The sequence below is a fragment of the Castor canadensis genome, chromosome 12 (genome assembly GCF_047511655.1).
Source record: "Castor canadensis chromosome 12, mCasCan1.hap1v2, whole genome shotgun sequence".
In the NCBI taxonomy this organism is placed as follows: domain Eukaryota; kingdom Metazoa; phylum Chordata; class Mammalia; order Rodentia; family Castoridae; genus Castor; species Castor canadensis.
The window spans coordinates 60,465,478-60,483,263 of NC_133397.1; positions in this window are offsets into that span (position 1 = coordinate 60,465,478).

Below are 17,786 nucleotides of genomic sequence, written 5' to 3' on the forward strand. Positions count from 1 at the left end.
CACATTATGGTATGTCTGACAGAGGAGGAGTCCAGGATCAGGCATACAAGAAGGTCCTCTGCACCCAGGTACCTCAGGTTCTTGACAACCTATTCTTTCCCACCAGAAAGCCTCTCAAAATTCCTTTACAAATACTGTCCCTTTCTGAAACCCTTCTCCTCCAGGTCATAAATACCACTCATCAACTACTCAACCACACTAATCCTACTCTAGCCCGTGGTTGTTGGATGTGTCAGCGAACCGGCCCTTCTCAGGTCATCGCCAGCCCCATAAATATTTCCATACCTCTTACCTTAAACTGTTCTTTCACCAAAAGGCCCACCGCCTCCACCCTTTCCCCAGTTCCCCTCTTCCAGCCAGCCCCTCTCTGCCTACAGAGTTCCTCAGGGATAGTCGAGGTAGGTTCCCTGGTGACAAAAAAATGTCACACTACTAGGGCAGCCAACAAAACCGGGAACAATATCTGTTGCCCCCCCATTCCCGGGACTCTCTTTTTATGCGGTCAGAGTGTATATCCCTGTTTACCCCAAGCCTGGAAGGGCATCTGCACTCTGGTATTTTTGGTCCCTGACATGGACATTATTACAGAAGATAAGGACCTACCCATCCCCCTCACCGCTCATATTCGATCAAAACGGGCAATCCAGGCCATTCCCTTTTTAGCCACCCTGGGAATAATGGCTGCCATGGGAACGGGGGCTGCAGGAATAGGGACTTCTATCCACTACTACACAAAACTCTCTAATCAATTGATAAGTGATCTATAAACGGTGGCCGAATCTATCCTAACCCTACAAAAACAACTTGACTCCCTAGCCTCAGTTGTACTCCAAAACCAACAAGGCCTTGACCTGCTCACTGCAGAAAAGGGTGGTCTCTGCCTATTTTTACAAGAGGAGTGCTGCTTCTATGTTAACCAGTCAGGAGAAGTAAAAAATAAAATTAGGCAACTCCAAGAACAACTAGAAAAACGGAGAAGGGAGTTGGAGGACTCTTGGAATCCTCTAGGGAACAACATTTTGCAGTGGTTCTCCTGGCTAATGCCCATCCTAATGCCTGTATTTCTTGCTCTCATATTCCTAAGCTTCCTCCCTGTATCATAAGAACAATACAAGGATTTCTTTTAGACCGTATGTCTGCTATTGCTAACCAAAAATTTAACCAGTTGTACCTCCAGGGATACCAACCTCTCCAAAACCGTCCAGAAAACTACTGTGAAGGCCCCATCCAGGACGCCAGAGGAGCCTGAGGATCCCACCCCATACAATGCCCCCTGCCAGCAGGAAGCAGTTAAAGAGATCGATGCTTCGCCCCAATTCCTGATCCTCAGCCCCTATCTTCATTATTATTAAAGAAAAATGGGGGAATGATAGAACAATAATGCCGCCATTTTATAAATTAGCAGCACCTCATGGAAAATGGAGCCATTCCCTCCCCTTAACAAAGTTTCCTGTGCTCCCAAAAACAAGCTCCACCTCCATCAGGGACCCCCGCGTATGCGCCAACCCCTTACCCTCCCTCTCCTATAAAAAGGCCATGCCTGGCCTGAACCCCTTCCCTTTTGTCCTTTCTTCTTCCTGCACTACCTTGTACCTGCCATTAAACCCTGCGCTTGGACTTGAGTTTTCTCATGAGTTTTCTTTTGTGGCGTTTTTCCTAACAATAAGTTTGTCTTTTGCCAAAAGCCTATAAAGTTTAACTATTAGAGCACATGTGTAAGAGACCCTTTTTAAAATCTCTTGGCTTTGTTTACTTTTAGAGGTCTGGCATAATTGACTCCATCAGATCTGGAACAGTCCCTTCATTTGTGAGTCCTTTTGAACTGTCTCAGTTGGCTGAATGCCACTTGTTCCTCTAAGAAGGTGGAGGGCACTGACTGCTCAGGGGTTTGTGTCCTCTTACACTCTTTCTCTGAACAGTTGTCTCTAAAGATTCTGACAATTTGGCAGTTTTGTCCCTCGGAGCAGGAGTGGCTTTTCATGGAAAGTCCAGAAAGTCAGATTTTTGTCCCACAGAGGAGGGGGAGTAACACATTGAACAGATCAGAAGTCAGTGCCAATGCAACCTTTTTGGTCAAATTAAGCAACAAAGAGATTTATTTTTTAAAATGGCTCTTAGGCTGGGCCTAATTAAATCTAATTGTCTGTCCCATAAGAGATGTGCTGACACCTTTAAAGTGTCAGCAGACAGCAGTTACAAAGAAAATACAAAATGACCCCAATGTTTAAGAATGTCTGTTCTGGTTGATAGATAAGCACTTGTCAGAGTCATTTTTCGTGGGCTTGTCTATAAATGTTCCAATAGGATTGGAAGTGTAATGACAAAATTTAAAGTAACTGTGGTTAAAAGTTTAGCAATTAATATAATAGTACAGTACTTCTAAACCTATCTTACTACAATTAGGAAAAACTTGTAAAAGGACTTAAGACATCAACTTGGTACAGGGCCTTTTTTTTAACCATTTTATAAGGCTTATATACTTGAAGAAGACAAAGACATCTTACATATAAAGGAGCCAGTAGCAGCACCACTGTTTAAACCTTGAATTTTGATTAGGTAAAGTAACAATTTAGTGGTTCTCAGTACTGACAGTTAAAAAAAAAAAACCTCTAAATTTTCCAATGGTTAGGGGAAGGCAATGCCAGTAATTTCAAATAGCCCTTATTTTGATGCTCAATTGCATATATATATATAAAACAATGTTTATCTAGCCGATGTCAGATAAACCAATGTTTAGCTTATGAACAGACATCAGGCCTAAATGGCAGAACTTTTAGCATTTGTCATAAAGAGCAGAAATGTCAAAGACCTTATTAGATCAAATGTACCTTAGATAAAAGAACTATATGTGTTTACATGTATACACTTCTAACTCTATCAATAATTTTATGACATTTAGATAAATAATTTCAAATGGGCTAAGAAGAGAACTTGTTATCTTATTTTTGGTTAAGCAGGATCAAAACACCTCCCAGTACTTAAGGATACAGCCAAGTGAATATGTTGGTTTCCCCTATGTTGACTGGTGGAAAGAGAGAGGGAAGGGAAGGGGGAAATCCATTCACCCTCCCACCACTGCACAAGGGCTCCTGACTGGAATTCCCTATGCTGGCTGGTGAGAGAGAGAAAAAGGAAAGGAGAAAGTTGCCCTTTGGTAGAGAGCAAGATCAATTCCAAGATCTTTGGGGCATCCCCCTTATATCTTGAAAGTCTTGGTTGCAGGTCCTCTAGACCTGGTTTGCCTTAAAGGCCCTCAGCAGACGTCTCTGTGAGGGTCCCCCTTTCCTATTGCTCCAAAGGACCAGTCTCTTGCACTCCTGCATGAAGGTTCCTAAATGGGATGCTGATCCTGAATGCCAACTATTAAAACATCAGAATTATTATACACTGGGCAAAGAGGCTGATATAAAAACAATATGTAAAATGAAAAAATAACAATATAAAGGAGGACAAACTGTTGATTGTTAAAAGGGAAAACATCTTAATATGAGCTTTTGTAACCAGTACAGAGTTCAAATTGCACCAAGTTTGGCTTGACTGATACAAACCCATTACTTGTGGTCAGTTTTCACACCAGACATGGGGTTGTAGTCACCTTGTAAACTGAGAAGAATAAGGAGACAGGTAAGTTTTCTAAAAAGATAATGACAAACCAATAAGATTAATGTCTCAAATAATTAAATACAGAAACAGAGATAAGGGAGTAAGCATAAATTTAGGAAGCCCAATGACTGAGAGTCATGGCTTGGATATTGATAGGAAATAAACCCTAATATCCCATCTGGAGGGTGAACTTTTGTCTGGTTTTGGTAAAATTTTGATTGAGAGTATAGCAACAAAAATCCCTGAGAGTTATTTTGATAAAACAGAAACCCATTTTTAAACACACATCAGTACCTTAAATTTTGGCCTCAGAAAACTTTCTAGGCAAACTTTAAACTATAAACAATCCAATCACACATATAAACTTATAATCTTTAAGACCTTAATTTGTATCTTGAAACAACCTTTGTAAAAACCCAAATTTAGATAACATTGTTTTAAATAAAACTTAGTAACCTTATACCTTAAAAGACTTAGGAAGAAAATAATAGCAATCTACAAGAACACATGGTCGATAAACCTAATTATAAAAGAGTTAAATGTAAATTACACTCATAATAGACTGAAACACACTATTGTCCATAAATTTTCTTTTAGTCCTAAGGCAGAGGACAATTAGACCCACTTGGGATTAGAACTTTAGATAGCTTTTGAGACAGTTGTGTACATTAACTTTATCAAAGTAGCTTAATAACTATCCTAAAGATATCTACACAAACATACACACACACACAGATGTTATGACCTATGCATCCATAAGAATATAAGTGTGCATAATGGCTCAAAAAAGTAGAAATTAAGTGGCCACATTTGGTAGGAGACAAAGATATACACAGAAAACACACACAATGACACACAAACGATCACATTAATTCAGAGTGCACTCTTTTTTTTTTTTTGTAATTTTTTTATTATTCATATGTGCATACAATGCTTAGGTCATTTCTCCCCCCTGCCCCTTGCTGTAGCTATTGATGATGTCTAGGAGCTTCTGAGTAGAGTTTCTTGGGTCTTTAAGGTATAGGATCATGTCGTCTGCAAATAGGGATATTTTGACAGTTTCTTTACCTATTTGTATTCCTTTTATTCCTTCTTCTTGCCTAATTGCTCTGGCTAGGAATTCCAGTACTATGTTGAATAGGAGTGGAGATAGTGGGCATCCTTGTCTGGTTCCTGATTTTAGAGGGAATGGTTTCAATTTTTCTCCGTTAAGTATAATGCTGCCTGTAGGTTTGTCATATATAGCTTTTATACTGTTGAGGTACTTTCCTTCTATTCCTAGTTTTCTTAGAGCTTTTATCATGAAATAGTGTTGGATCTTATCAAAGGCTTTTTCTGCATCTATTGAGATGATCAAGTGGTTTTTGTCTGCTTCTGTTAATGTGGTTTATTACGTTTATTGATTTTCGTATGTTGAACCACCCCTGCATCCCTGGGATGAAGCCTACTTGGTCATGGTGAATAATCTTTTTGATGTGTTGTTGAATTCAGTTTGCCATTATTTTGTTGAGGATTTTTGCGTCAATGTTCATTAAGGAGATTGGCCTATAGTTATCCTTTTAGGAGGTGTCTTTGCCTGGTTTTGGGATAAGTGTAATACTGGCTTCATAAAATGTGTTAGGCAGTTTTCCTTCCCTTTCTATTTCATGGAACAGTTTAAGGAGGGTTGGTATCAGTTCTTTTTTAAAGATCTGATAGAATTCAGCAGAGAATCCATCAGGTCCTGGACTTTTCTTTTTGGGGAGACTCTTGATTGCTGCTTCAATTTCATTTTGTGTTATAGATCTATTCAGGTGATTAATTTCCTCTTGGTTCAGTTTTGGATGATCATATGTATCTAGAAATCTGTCCATTTCTTTAAGATTTTCAAATTTATTTGAATATAGGTTCTTGAAGTAGTCTCTGATGATTTCCTAGACTTCCATGGTGTTTGTTGTTATCTCCCCTTTTGCATTCCTGATTCTACTAATTTGGGTTTTTTCTCTCCTCATTTTCTTTTCTTTCTTTCTTTATTCATATGTGCATGCAAGGCTTGGGTCATTTCTCCCCCCCCGCCCCCACCCCCTCCCTTACCACCCACTCTGCCCCCTCCCTCTCCCCCTCACCCCCTCAATACCCAGCAGAAACTATTTTGCCCTTATTTCTAATTTTGTTGTAGAGAGAGTATAAGCAATAATAGGAAGAAACAAGGGTTTTTGCTAGTTGAGGTAAGGATAGCTATACAAGGAGTTGACTCACATTAATTTCAGTTTGCCATTATTTTGTTGAGGATTTTTGCATCAATGTTCATTAAGGAGATTGGCCTATAGTTATCCTTTTAGGAGGTGTCTTTGCCTGGTTTGGGGATAAGCGTAATACTGGCTTCATAAAATGTGTTAGGCAGTTTTCCTTCCCTTTCTATTTCGTGGAACAGTTTAAGGAGGGTTGGTATCAGTTCTTCTTTAAAGGTCTGATAGAATTCAGCAGAGAATCCATCAGGTCCTGGACTTTTCTTTTTGGGGAGATGATTGCTGCTTCAATTTCATTTTGTGTTATAGATCTATTCAGGTGATTAATTTCCTCTTGGTTCAGTTTTGGATGATCATATGTATCTAGAAATCTGTCCATTTCTTTAAGATTTTCAAATTTATTTGAATATAAGTTCTTGAAGTAGTCTCTGATGATTTCCTGGGCTTCCATGGTGTTTGTTGTTATCTCCCCTTTTGCATTCCTGATACTACTAATTTGGGTTTTTTCTCTCCTCATTTTAGTCAGGTTTGCCAGGGGTCTGTCCATCTTGTTTATTTTTTCAAAGAACCAACTTTTTGTTTCATTAATTATTTGTATGGTTTTTTTTGGTTTCTATTTCATTGATTTCAGCTCTTATTTTTATTATTTCTCTCCTTTTTGTTTTGAGATTTGCTTTGTCTTGTTTTTCTAGGAGTTTGAGATGTATCATTAGGCTATTGATTTGGGATCTTTCAGTCTTTTTAATATATGCACTCATGGCTATAAACTTTCCTCTCAGGACTGCCTTTGCTGTGTCCCATAGGTTCTGGTAGGTTGTGTTTTCATTTTCATTGACTTCCAGGAACTTTTTAATTTCCTCTTTTATTTCATGAATGACCCATTGTTCATTAAGTAATGAGATATTCAGTTTCCAGCTGAATATCATGTTTGCATGTTTTTTGTCTTTACTTTTGTTGTTGAGTTCTAGTTTTATTGCATTGTGATCACATAGTATGCACGGTATAATTTCTTTTTCTTACATTCACTGAGGCTTGCTTTGTGGCCTAGGATATGATCTATTTTGGAGAAAGTTCCATGGGCTGCTGAGAAGAATGTGTATTGTGTAGAAGTTGGATGAAATGTTCTGTAGACATCAACTAGGTCCATTTGATCTATTGCATATTTTAGATCTTGGATTTCTTTATTGATTTTTTTTGTTTGGATGACCTATCTATTGATGGTAATGGGGTGTTAAAGTCTCCCACGACCACTGTGTTGGAGTTAATATGTGCTTTTAGGTCTTTCAGGGTATGTTTGATGAAATTGGGTCCATTGACATTGGGTGCATACAGGTTGAAAATTATTATTTCCTTTTGGTCTATTTCTCCTTTTATTAGTATGAAATGTCCTTCTTTATCTCATTTGATCAATGTAGGTTTGAAATCTACTTTGTCAGAGACAAGTATTGCTACTCCTGCCTGTTCTCAGGGGCCATTGGCTTGGTAAATCTTCTTCCAGCCTTTCATCCTAAGCCTATGCTTATTTCTGTCAGTGAGATAGGTCTCCTGTAAGCAACAAATTGTTGGATCTTCCTTTTTAATCCATTTCATTAAATGGTGCCTTTTGATGGGTGAATTAAGTCCATTAACATTAAATGTTAGTACTGATAGGTATGTGGTGATTCCTGTCATTTAGTTGTCTTGTTTGAAGGTTTGATTGTGTGTACCTAAATCAAGGTTACTCTCTACTTTCTTGCTTTTTCTTTTCCTGTGGTTTGGTGCTGCCTGTCCTTTCATGGTTATGTTGGGTTTCACTTTTTGTGTGCAGGATCCCTTGAAGAATCTTTTGTAGTGATGGCTTTGTGGTCACATATTGTTTTAGTTTCTGCTTATCATGGAAGACTTTTATTGCTCCATCTATTTTGAATGATAGTTTTGCTGGGTAGAGTATCCTGGGGTTGAAGTTATTTTCATTCAGTGCCTGAAAGATCTCTCCCCAAGCTCTTCTTTTTTTAATGTTTCTGTTGAAAAGTCTGCTGTGATTTTGATGGGTTTGCCTTTGTATGTTATTTTTCTCTCTTACAGCCTTCAATATTTTTCCCTAGTTTCTGAACTTGTTGTTTTAATGATGATATGTCGTGGGGTAGTTCTATTTTGATCTGGTCTGTTTGGTGTCCTGGAGGCCTCTTGCATCTGTATGGGAATAGATTTCTCTAGATTTGGGGAGTTTTCTGTTATTAGTTTGTTGAATATATTATGCATTCCCTTTGCTTGCATGTCTTCTCCTTCTTCAATGCCCATGATTCTCAGGTTTGGTCTTATGATGTAGTCGGTGAGCTCTTGCATTTTCTTTTCACAGGTCTTGAGTTGTTTAATAGTTCTTTGGTCTTTCCTTTAATTACCATTTCATCTTTGAGTTCTGAGATTCTGTCTTCTGTTTGTTCTATTCTGCTGGATTGGCCTTCCGTTTTGTTTTGCAATTCTGTTTTGTTCTTTTTTCTGAGGTTTTCCATATCCTGGGTCGCTTCCTCTTTAATGTTGTCTATTTTTGTCCTGAGTTCATTTATCTCTTTATTAATTGTGTTCTCTGTTTCACTTTGGTGTTTATACAGTGCTTCTATGGTTTCCTTTATTTCTTCTTTTGCTTTTTCAATTTCTCTATTTCTGTTGTCTTGGAATTTCTTGAGTGTTTTCTGTACATTTTGGTTGACCATATCCAGTATCATCTCTATAAAATTCTCATTGATTACCTGTAGTATTTCTTCTTTTAGATTATTCTTGTGGGCTTCATTGTGTTCTTTGGCATAGTTTATCTTCATTTTGTTGGAGTCTGGATCTGAGTATCTATTTTCTTCATTTCCCTCTGGTTCCTATATTAATTTTTTGCTGTGGGGAAACTGGTTTCCCTGTTTTTTCTGTCTTCCCATCATTGCCCTTGTTGTTGTTATTGTCCCTGTACTGTGTGCAATTAAGTATTTTCTGGCTTGTAATAATAGCACTAGTGATATTTAGAATGGAAGGGTGAGAGGAATTCGAAAGCAAAGAAGTTAAAGGAAAAGGGAAAAACAAATGAACAAGTAGAAAAAAAACAAAGCAAAGAAACAAACAAAAAAAGTTTCAAAGATATAAACAGGGAGAGACAGTGTACTATTCAACCATAAGCTGAAAAGGCATTAGAGAGACAGAGAGAGGATTGAAAACAAAAAATAAAATAAATAAAAATAAAAATAAAAAAATGAAAGAAAAATATATAAAAATAAATAAATAAATAAATAAAGTCAAAAAAAAAAAAAAAAACCTCCCAGTTCCAATGCAATTTTGGTATTCATCCCTCAGCCTCCAATCCTGGGGATGTGTCTCAGAGGTTGTTCTGTAGTTGTCTCATCAAAGCGGAAAAATAAAATAAAACAAAAATGCCCAAAACAAAACAAAAAACCCCACAAAGTGTCCCAAGTTCAAATGCAATACAGTTTCAGTAATTTTTTCAGCATGCAGGTGTAGTTCAGTTGCTTTCTCATCAAAGGTAGGGAGAGAGGAAAAAAAAGTCTGGAGACAGGTCTGTGAATGGGTATCTGAGGCTACAGCTCACCTGCCCGCTGCTGTCAGCCTGCTGTTGCTGGAGGCGTTATTTATGCAGATCTCTGGGATGAGCTTAGCACTCAACTGGCCCCTCAGGCTTTGTTTACTCAGTTCTCCTGTGTGCGAGCTTCTGCTACAAGCTTTACCCTTTCCAAGCACACTGAGGGAGGTGACACTGCACCTGCTTTCTCAGGCATGAGTGTTTATTTACAGTTCTCGTGGAAAGGGGTCTTCCCACCTCTCCTGTGGAGTTTTCCTCCCACCGCCACTTTTACAAGCTTTCCTGCTCCTGGTTGCTGGGCATGTGCCACCGCTCCTGCCTTCTCCGGCCCAGGTTGTTTATTTACAGTTCTGTGAGGGATTCCTCTCCCCCCACTTTGGCGCTCAGGTTGCCCCACCCTCTTTGCTACGTGTCTTTATTGTTCTTATTTATTATTACTCAGTTTCTCTTTTTTTCCCTTGGTGGGGGTTGGTCTGTCCAGGGGGCTGTGCTGATCTGGCCCAGGGTTGTCTGTGGGAGTACCTCATACCGCTTAGCTCACCTTGTAGTCCACATCTTCCCAAGCCATCTGGGTGCTGGTGTCTGGCAGTGGCCCAGGGGCCCTCCTGGTTTCTCCATTTAACGTGAAGTGGAGATGCTCTGCGCAGCCTGGAGGTGTGGAAGGGTCAAAGTTTTGCCTCTTCTTGGTGGTTTTGTCTGTAAGGTGTATATCCAGTGTCTCTTCAAGATTTTACTTTAGGAGGCACACTTTCTGCTTCCTCCCTCTAGCTGCCATCTTGGAATCTCTCTGCATAGTAACTTAAAGCCTTTTTCCTAGAGGTTTAAATGTCTCTTCCACACCTTGGAAGTGTCTCTTCCACACTTACCTTACCAGGGTAAGTGTGGTCTGACAGGGAACTTGTTGCCACCAGTGGTTTCTAAAATGCAAGTGGCGTATCCTGCCCCACCCCTTACTCTGCTCCAGAGTGCACTCTTGAACCATTTCTTTGTCATTCTTTAGAAGATTAGTCAGCTAGATTCCTAAGTAGTTTATGACAGATCTTTAACATAAATACTCTATCCTTGGTCCAATCCTTAACAGATTAATGTATCAAAGACAACATTCATAAAAACTACATCAGTTTACAGAATTTTAATCATAAGTTAGTTATAATTTTCCTAGAGGATGACAAGATGGTGTCACCCATGAGTTTCCTATTCCTAGGGAGTGGCAAGATGACACTGGACATGTGGTGGCTTCATCATGGTGGCAGCATTCCCTGTGACCACATGGTCTCTCCAAAGGGTCTCTCAAATGGAACACAAAGACACGTTACATGCAACATACAGACTCAAAATAGCAGTCTGTTATAGGAATAAGAGACATTTCCTCCCAAGAGAGAGGGGTCCATATGAGATAGGCATGCTAATGAAAAGACCAAAGAAATTGCCTACTTAAAATACCTGTACATAAGGACCCATTTTTTTTTTTAACCTCTTGGCTGTAAGTAAGCCTAACTTGATCAACAGAGAACAGTTAAAGTTTTGTAAGGAAAATACAAAACAAAACCAATGAATAATTAGTACCATTATATGTTCCTTATCTCAAGAATATATTTACAACTCATATTCTAGTGTAAAAAATGACATCTTATTAATAGAATTAATCACCCATTTTAATTTTGCCTTTAGTCACTGTTTTTACTTAAAGAATTTAACTACATTTACAGCAACAAACAGCTGTATGGCTTGAAGTGTGGGGCAGCACCAGGCTGTATAGGCTAGCTAGGCAGGGCTGGAGTGTCAGCCCACGCTGAAGGGTGGAGCCGGCTTCCGGGCATGCCTCTGCATGCACTAGCCTTTCTCCTCCAAGCTGATGCTCCCAGGCTTGCACTTATAGGTGGGGCCAGATACTTGGGGTGCAGGCATGTCCCCGGTTCCTCGGATAGGCAGTGGGTAAAACGGCAGCTACAAGAAGGCATCACTCCAGTTCAACTTTCCAACTCCACTAATCTCCATTCAAGATCAAGTAGCCAGAGCCCAGCCGTCATCACAGGAAATTCTAAAGTGAGCCTAAATTCACTCTAATTCTCTTTTTACCCAGAGCAATCCACATCTTAAACAACTATATTTGGAGCAGGGAGGTTTTTACAAATGAATTTTAAAAGATCCAAATCAAGGAGCTAGGCAGAGCAAATGCTAGGAATTTCAAACAGAAATTCTACATTGATTATAGGAGGAACTAGTAGATTACTCAGTGTCTCTCTTAACAAGACAATGACCCAAACTCAGAAAACCACCCAGGGCCAAAAGAATACAAAGCTAAGAGTTTCTCTTAAAATCTGACCCCATTGTTCTCACTTTAGAGACAAGTCCCGAGGCTTCTTGGGTGGGGCATGCTCTCTCACTCGCTGGCATGGCCACCATAGCTGAGGCCTGCCATGGCTCGCATGCTTCATGGGCCATGTGGATGCCTGGGCCTGGGAACTAGAAAGGAAGCAGAGAGAAGATAGAAAGGGGAGGGAGAGGGAAGGGTGCAGATACATGGCAGCCACAGCAAAGAGGCAGCAATTACCAAGGATGATAACTTAAGGCCTTATGGGCAGTCCTTACCACCTTCCCCACCTGGGCCAGGTGGGGAACTTGTGCCCTGCGGCACGGGCCACTTCTGTAATTCCACCCTTCCCAGCTGCATGTCTATCAGGACATGGCAACAGCGGCCTGTGGGTGTGCGTAGGCCCCGCATGCCTTGTGTCACATGGGGCTGGGCTAAGAAAGCACATCCCAGCATCTCCCAGCATAATGCTCTGGGGCGAGATGCTGATGCATAAGAAGCAGGGAGGAATGGCTTAGAAGAAAATAAATCAATAAACATAGCAGTTTACCTTTTTAACTCCTGGCTGGCTCGCCAAAAATGTTAACGGTGCTTGTGCAGTCTGTGATCAGAAGACTCCCAAAGTCTTTGTATCCCACCAGGAAGAATCCATGGCAGGACACGTAGGTGTAAAGGGAGTTTATTAAAAGTTAGGGAAGAGAAATACAAAGGGAAGCATGGTGGGGCCTAGGTGGAAGCCAGAAGCCAAGAGCGTGTGTTTCTGTTCTTCAGGTGCTTTCAAAACCTATGACGCACTATGGGAAGGGGAGAACCAGGTGATTCTCATCCAATAATCAATGAGTGGGGAGAGGCATGGGTAGTTCCTGGCCAAGTGAGGGTGGTTTGTGAGCCAAAGTATGATTAATCTAAGATTAACATTAATTAACATTAATATTGTTTATCTCTGAGTCCTGAACTTTCCCTTCATTAGCTTGTCTTACATGGAACTGGCCTTCCTTTGAGGGTAATACTAGTTTTGGCAACTGTTTCCCACTCCCTATGACCTTCCTGTGGCTCTAGCAGAGCCCTGGTGACCACTGTCGTGTTGGCAGCTGCAGTGGAGTCTGTGATCAGAAGACTTCCAAATTCTTTCCCTAATTTTAGCCTGCCTCAGGTTCCCCCAAGAGATAAAATTCCAAAAAAATCTTTTTGAGGTTACTGAGGAGCTGGAGTTCCCTTTCCTTCTGAATCTGCTTTGAGTTGGCAATGGGCAGCAGACCCTACCTACAAGGGGAAATTGTCCCTCCTACTGGGGCTCTCCTGGGGCTCATTTAGACACAAGGTGTCTGAGTTATTCTCCAATACAACTAAGGTTCCTCATGGAGGCCTGGGTTGCTCTTGGAGATCTCATTCATCTGAGAGATCAGTAGCCCTGTTACCTCATGATTTGGGTCCTAAAGGTTTTATTCTGGAAGAGATAAATCTGGTTTAGAAGGCCTGACCTGTATATTAACAATGATAGAAGAATCCCAAGAGGCCCTGTCAGGTGTAGCAAGAAAGATAACGAATCTAACTTTTCATTTTGAAGAGTGACAGAGAATCCCATGGTTACTTTGTCCACAGGTATTTATATCTATAGCTACTTTTAAACCTTAGATGGCCCTGTATTTGGACTGCCACTGTAATGGGCAGATAAGGACTGATTGTTTGGGGCAACATCTACATATTGTAGATATGTGTACCAGGAAGCAAGTGCCAGTCTGATTAGAGAGTAAACATCAATGAGTCAGTTCTGTACAGAAAGAAAACTCACAATGTCCCTAAGCAGAAGTTAGATACCATTGAAAGTTATATTGCCTTTGCTTAAACAAAGGGCATTGGCCACAGACATGACTTTGACTTTGTCTTTTGCCAAAGCCAGGAAGGCTTAACTATTAGAGCACATGTGTAAGAGCCTCTTTTCTGAAATCTCTTGGCTTTGGTTCCTTTTAGAGGTCTGGCATAATTGACTCCATCTAGATCTGGAGAAGTCCCCTCATTTGTGTAGTCTCTTTTTGAACCGTCTCAGGTGGCTGAATGCCACTTGTCCCTCTAAGAAGTTGGAGGATGCAGACCACTTGAGGCTCACATCCTCTCAGACTGCTTCGAGACCAGCCATCTCTGAAGATTCTGTCAATTAGGCAGTTTTGTCCCCTAGAGCCAGGATTATCTTCTCCTGGAAAGTGATAGTTTCTTGCAGAAAGTCAGATTTGTCCCACAGAGGCGGGGAAAGGGTAATGCATCAAACAGATCAGAAGTCAGTGCCAATACAACCTTTTTGACCAAATTAAGCAACAGAGATTTATTTAAAAATGACTCTTGGGCTGGGCTTCACTAAGTCTAATTGTCCCATCGGAGATGTACTGACACCTTAAATTGCTATGAAGTATCAGCAGACAACAGCTATAGTTTTTATAAAGAAAATGTAAAATGACTCCAGTACTTAAGAATGTCTGTCCTCGTGGACAGATAAGCACTTGTCAGAGTCATTTTTCATGGGCTTGTCTGTAAATATTTTAGAAGGATAAGAACTGTAATAACAAAACTTAAAGTAACAATGATTAACAGTTTAGCAATTAAGATAATAGTTTAATTACTTACAATTGTATATAGTATTATTATACCTCTTATTATGATTTGGAAAAGAGACTAAGACACTAGCTGGGTATAATGTCTTTTTATAACTCTACTTTAGAGGGCTTATACTTGAAGAACATAAAGACATCTAACATATAAAGGACCTGGTAGCAGAATCACAGTTAAAGCTTGAATTTTGGTTAGGTAAAGTAGCAAGTTAGTGGTTCTCAGTACTGTCAATACAGTACTGACAATTAAAAAAAAAAAAACAACAACTAAATTTTCCAATGGTTAGGGGAAGGCAGTGTCAGTAATTTCAAATAGCTCCTGTTTTGATGCTCATTTGCATATTCTATAGATAAAACAATGTTTATCTAGCCAATGTCAGATAAATCAATGTTAATCTGACAAACAGATGTCAGGCCTAAATGGCAGAACTTTTAGCATTTGTCATAAACAGCAGAAATGTCAATAACCTTATTAGATAGAATGTACCTTAGTTGTTTACATGTATACACTTTTAACTTTATAAATGATTTAAAACATTTAAATACACATTCTAGGCACTAGTAGTATTAGAACCATTTAGAAGAATTTTTAATTAGTTTAAACTTAGTTTCCTCAGTTTTATCAGAAAAAAACTGGCAAGAGACTAATATAGGCAGGATGCAAAAAATATAAATAATTTGAAATGGGCTATGAAGAGAACTTACTCATTGGGTTTGATGATTTTTAAAAGAAAAAAACTTTTAAGGTATGTTTACTAATGAACAATAAAACATCAAAAGTAGCATATACTGGGCAAAGAGGCTGATACCAAAAACAACCCGTAAAATGAAAAAGATAGCCACATAAAGGAAGACAATCTGTTGAGTGTTGAAAAGGATACATCTTAATATGAACTTTTGTAACGAGCACAGAATTAATTATCATATCCAAATTATACCAAGTAAGTTTGGCTGATGGAAGTTAGAAGTCAATAATGGGGAAACAGTTTCTCAGTGTAAAAAAACTGAATAGTTTTGGAGCATTAGTACAAGTAATAATAGAAAATCCTTTTGAGGGAACAAGAACATTTTTTAAAAAGACAATAAACCAACAAGATTAATGTCTCAAGTGGTTAGATACAGAAACAGAGATAAAGGAGTAATCATAAAGTTAGGAAACCCAATGACTGAGAGTAGTGGCTTGGATATTGATTAGAAATCACATCCTAGATGGCTGATGTTAGCAGAATGGCTTGGGACACACAGCAGGGCTGTTGTTGACCTGAATGTAACCCCTAGATTCCAACAGGCTCAGTCATGGAGAGCTAATGACATGTACAACCCAGTATTTTAGGATTAATCATCTTTTTGTAGACCCCAATAAAAACTTTAGGTTTCATCATCCTATCAGGAGGGCGAGCCTTTATATGGTTTTGGTAAAATTTTATATCAGCCTATAACACCAAAAATCCCTGACATTCATTTTGATAGAATAGAAATCCATTCTTAAATATGCATTAGTACCTTAAATTTTAACCTCAGAAAACTTTTTAGGCAAACTTTAAACTATAGCCACCTTGTAAGTTTTAAGACCTTAACTTGTATCTTGAAACAACCTTTGTAAAATTCAATTTAGATAACACTGTTTTTGTTTTTCCTTTTTCTTTTATTATTCATATGTGCATACAAGGCTTGGTTCATTTCTCCCCCCGGCCCCCACCCCCTCATTTACCACCCACTCCGCCCCCTCCCTCTCCCCCCCCAATACCCAGCAGAAACTATTTTGCCCTTATCTCTAATTTTGTTGTAGAGAGAGTATAAGCAATAACAGGAAGGGACAAGGGTTTTTGCTGGTTGAGATAAGGATAGCTATACAGGGCATTGACTCACATTGATTTCCTGTGCGTGGGTGTTACCTTCTAGGATAACACTGTTTTTAATAAAACTTTTAGCAACCTTATATCTTGAAAGACTCAGGAAGAAAACTAAACTATTTTTTGTAATAGTAATCTAGAAGAACATATAGGTTAATAAACCTAATTATAAAAGAGTTAAATATAAATTATACTTACAATAGAATGAAACTGACTATTGTCCATAAATTTTCTTTCTAGGTCTGACTAACCTAATTGGAATTAGAACTTTAGATAAACTTTTAAGCAAGTTTTACATATTAACTTTATAAAAGTACCTTAAGAACCATCCCAAAGACATCTACACACACACATACAGATGTTTTGACCTAGGCATGCCAAAAAATGTGCATGTATGAGCTCAAAAAAGTAAAAATTCAGTGGCCACAATTGGTAGGAGACAAAGACATATACAGGAAACGTACACATTGACACACAAAACAATCGCATTAATTTAGAGTGCACTCTTACACAAATCATTTCTTGTCATTATTTTTAGTAGGTTAGCCAGGTAGATTCTTAGTTTAAAATAGATCTTTAACACAAATACCCTATTCTTTGTTCAATGCTTAACAGATTAATGTACTAGTAATTATATTAATTTAGAGAATTTTAATCACAAGTTACTTAAAAATTTTCTAGAGAATGGCAAGATGGTGTTACTCATAGGTTTCCTATCCCTAGGGAGTGGCAAAATGGTGCTGGACACACATGGTGGCTTCATCATGGTGGGATCATTCTCTGTGACCATATGGTCTCTCCAAAGGGCCTCTCAAAGGGAGCACAAAGATATGTTACATGCAACACAGAGGCTCAAAATAGCAATCTGTTATAGGAATAAGATACAGCTCCCCCTGAGAGACAGGTGTTACTGCCCATGTCAGTTAGTCATCTTTTTTAGACTAACAGGATCAAAGCACTCCCAGTATTTAAGGATACAGCCAAGTGAATATGTTGGCTTCCCTTATGCTGGCTGGTGGAGAAAGAGAGAGGGAAGGGAAGGGGGAGACTACCCTTGAAGAGAGAGAAATGTTCTAAGGGTAATCCCTCAACCATTGCATGAGGGCTTCTGAGTGGAATTCCCTGTACTGTCTGGTAGAGAAAGAGAGAAAAGGAAAGGGAAGAAGGAAAATTGACCTTTGTGAGAGAATGAGATCTTTCCAAGATCCTCAAGGCATCCCTCTTATATCAAGGAAGTCTCAGTTGCAGTTCCCTCTGACCTGGCTTGCCCTAAAAGCCCTCAGCAAACGTCTCTGTGTGAACAGATGGCAGGGTATTCTGACTTCCCACCATTCTCCAAAGGATCAGTGTCTTATATGCCTGCATGAAGGTTCCTAAATGGGATGCTGATCCTGAGTGCTAACCAAATAATCGAAGCAAACTAAGGTGGGATTTGAACTCATGACCTCACACTTGCTAGGTAGGCATTTTACCACTTGAGCAATTCTGTGAGTCCTTGTTAGCTTCCCTAAAGAAAGGAAATGTAGAAACTATCTTTAGAATCTGGCAAATAATCCCATTAATCCCATCAGTGAAAGGCACCAGCTGCTTCCTTGTGGACCTGGGGCATGCGTCCCTGGGACAGGG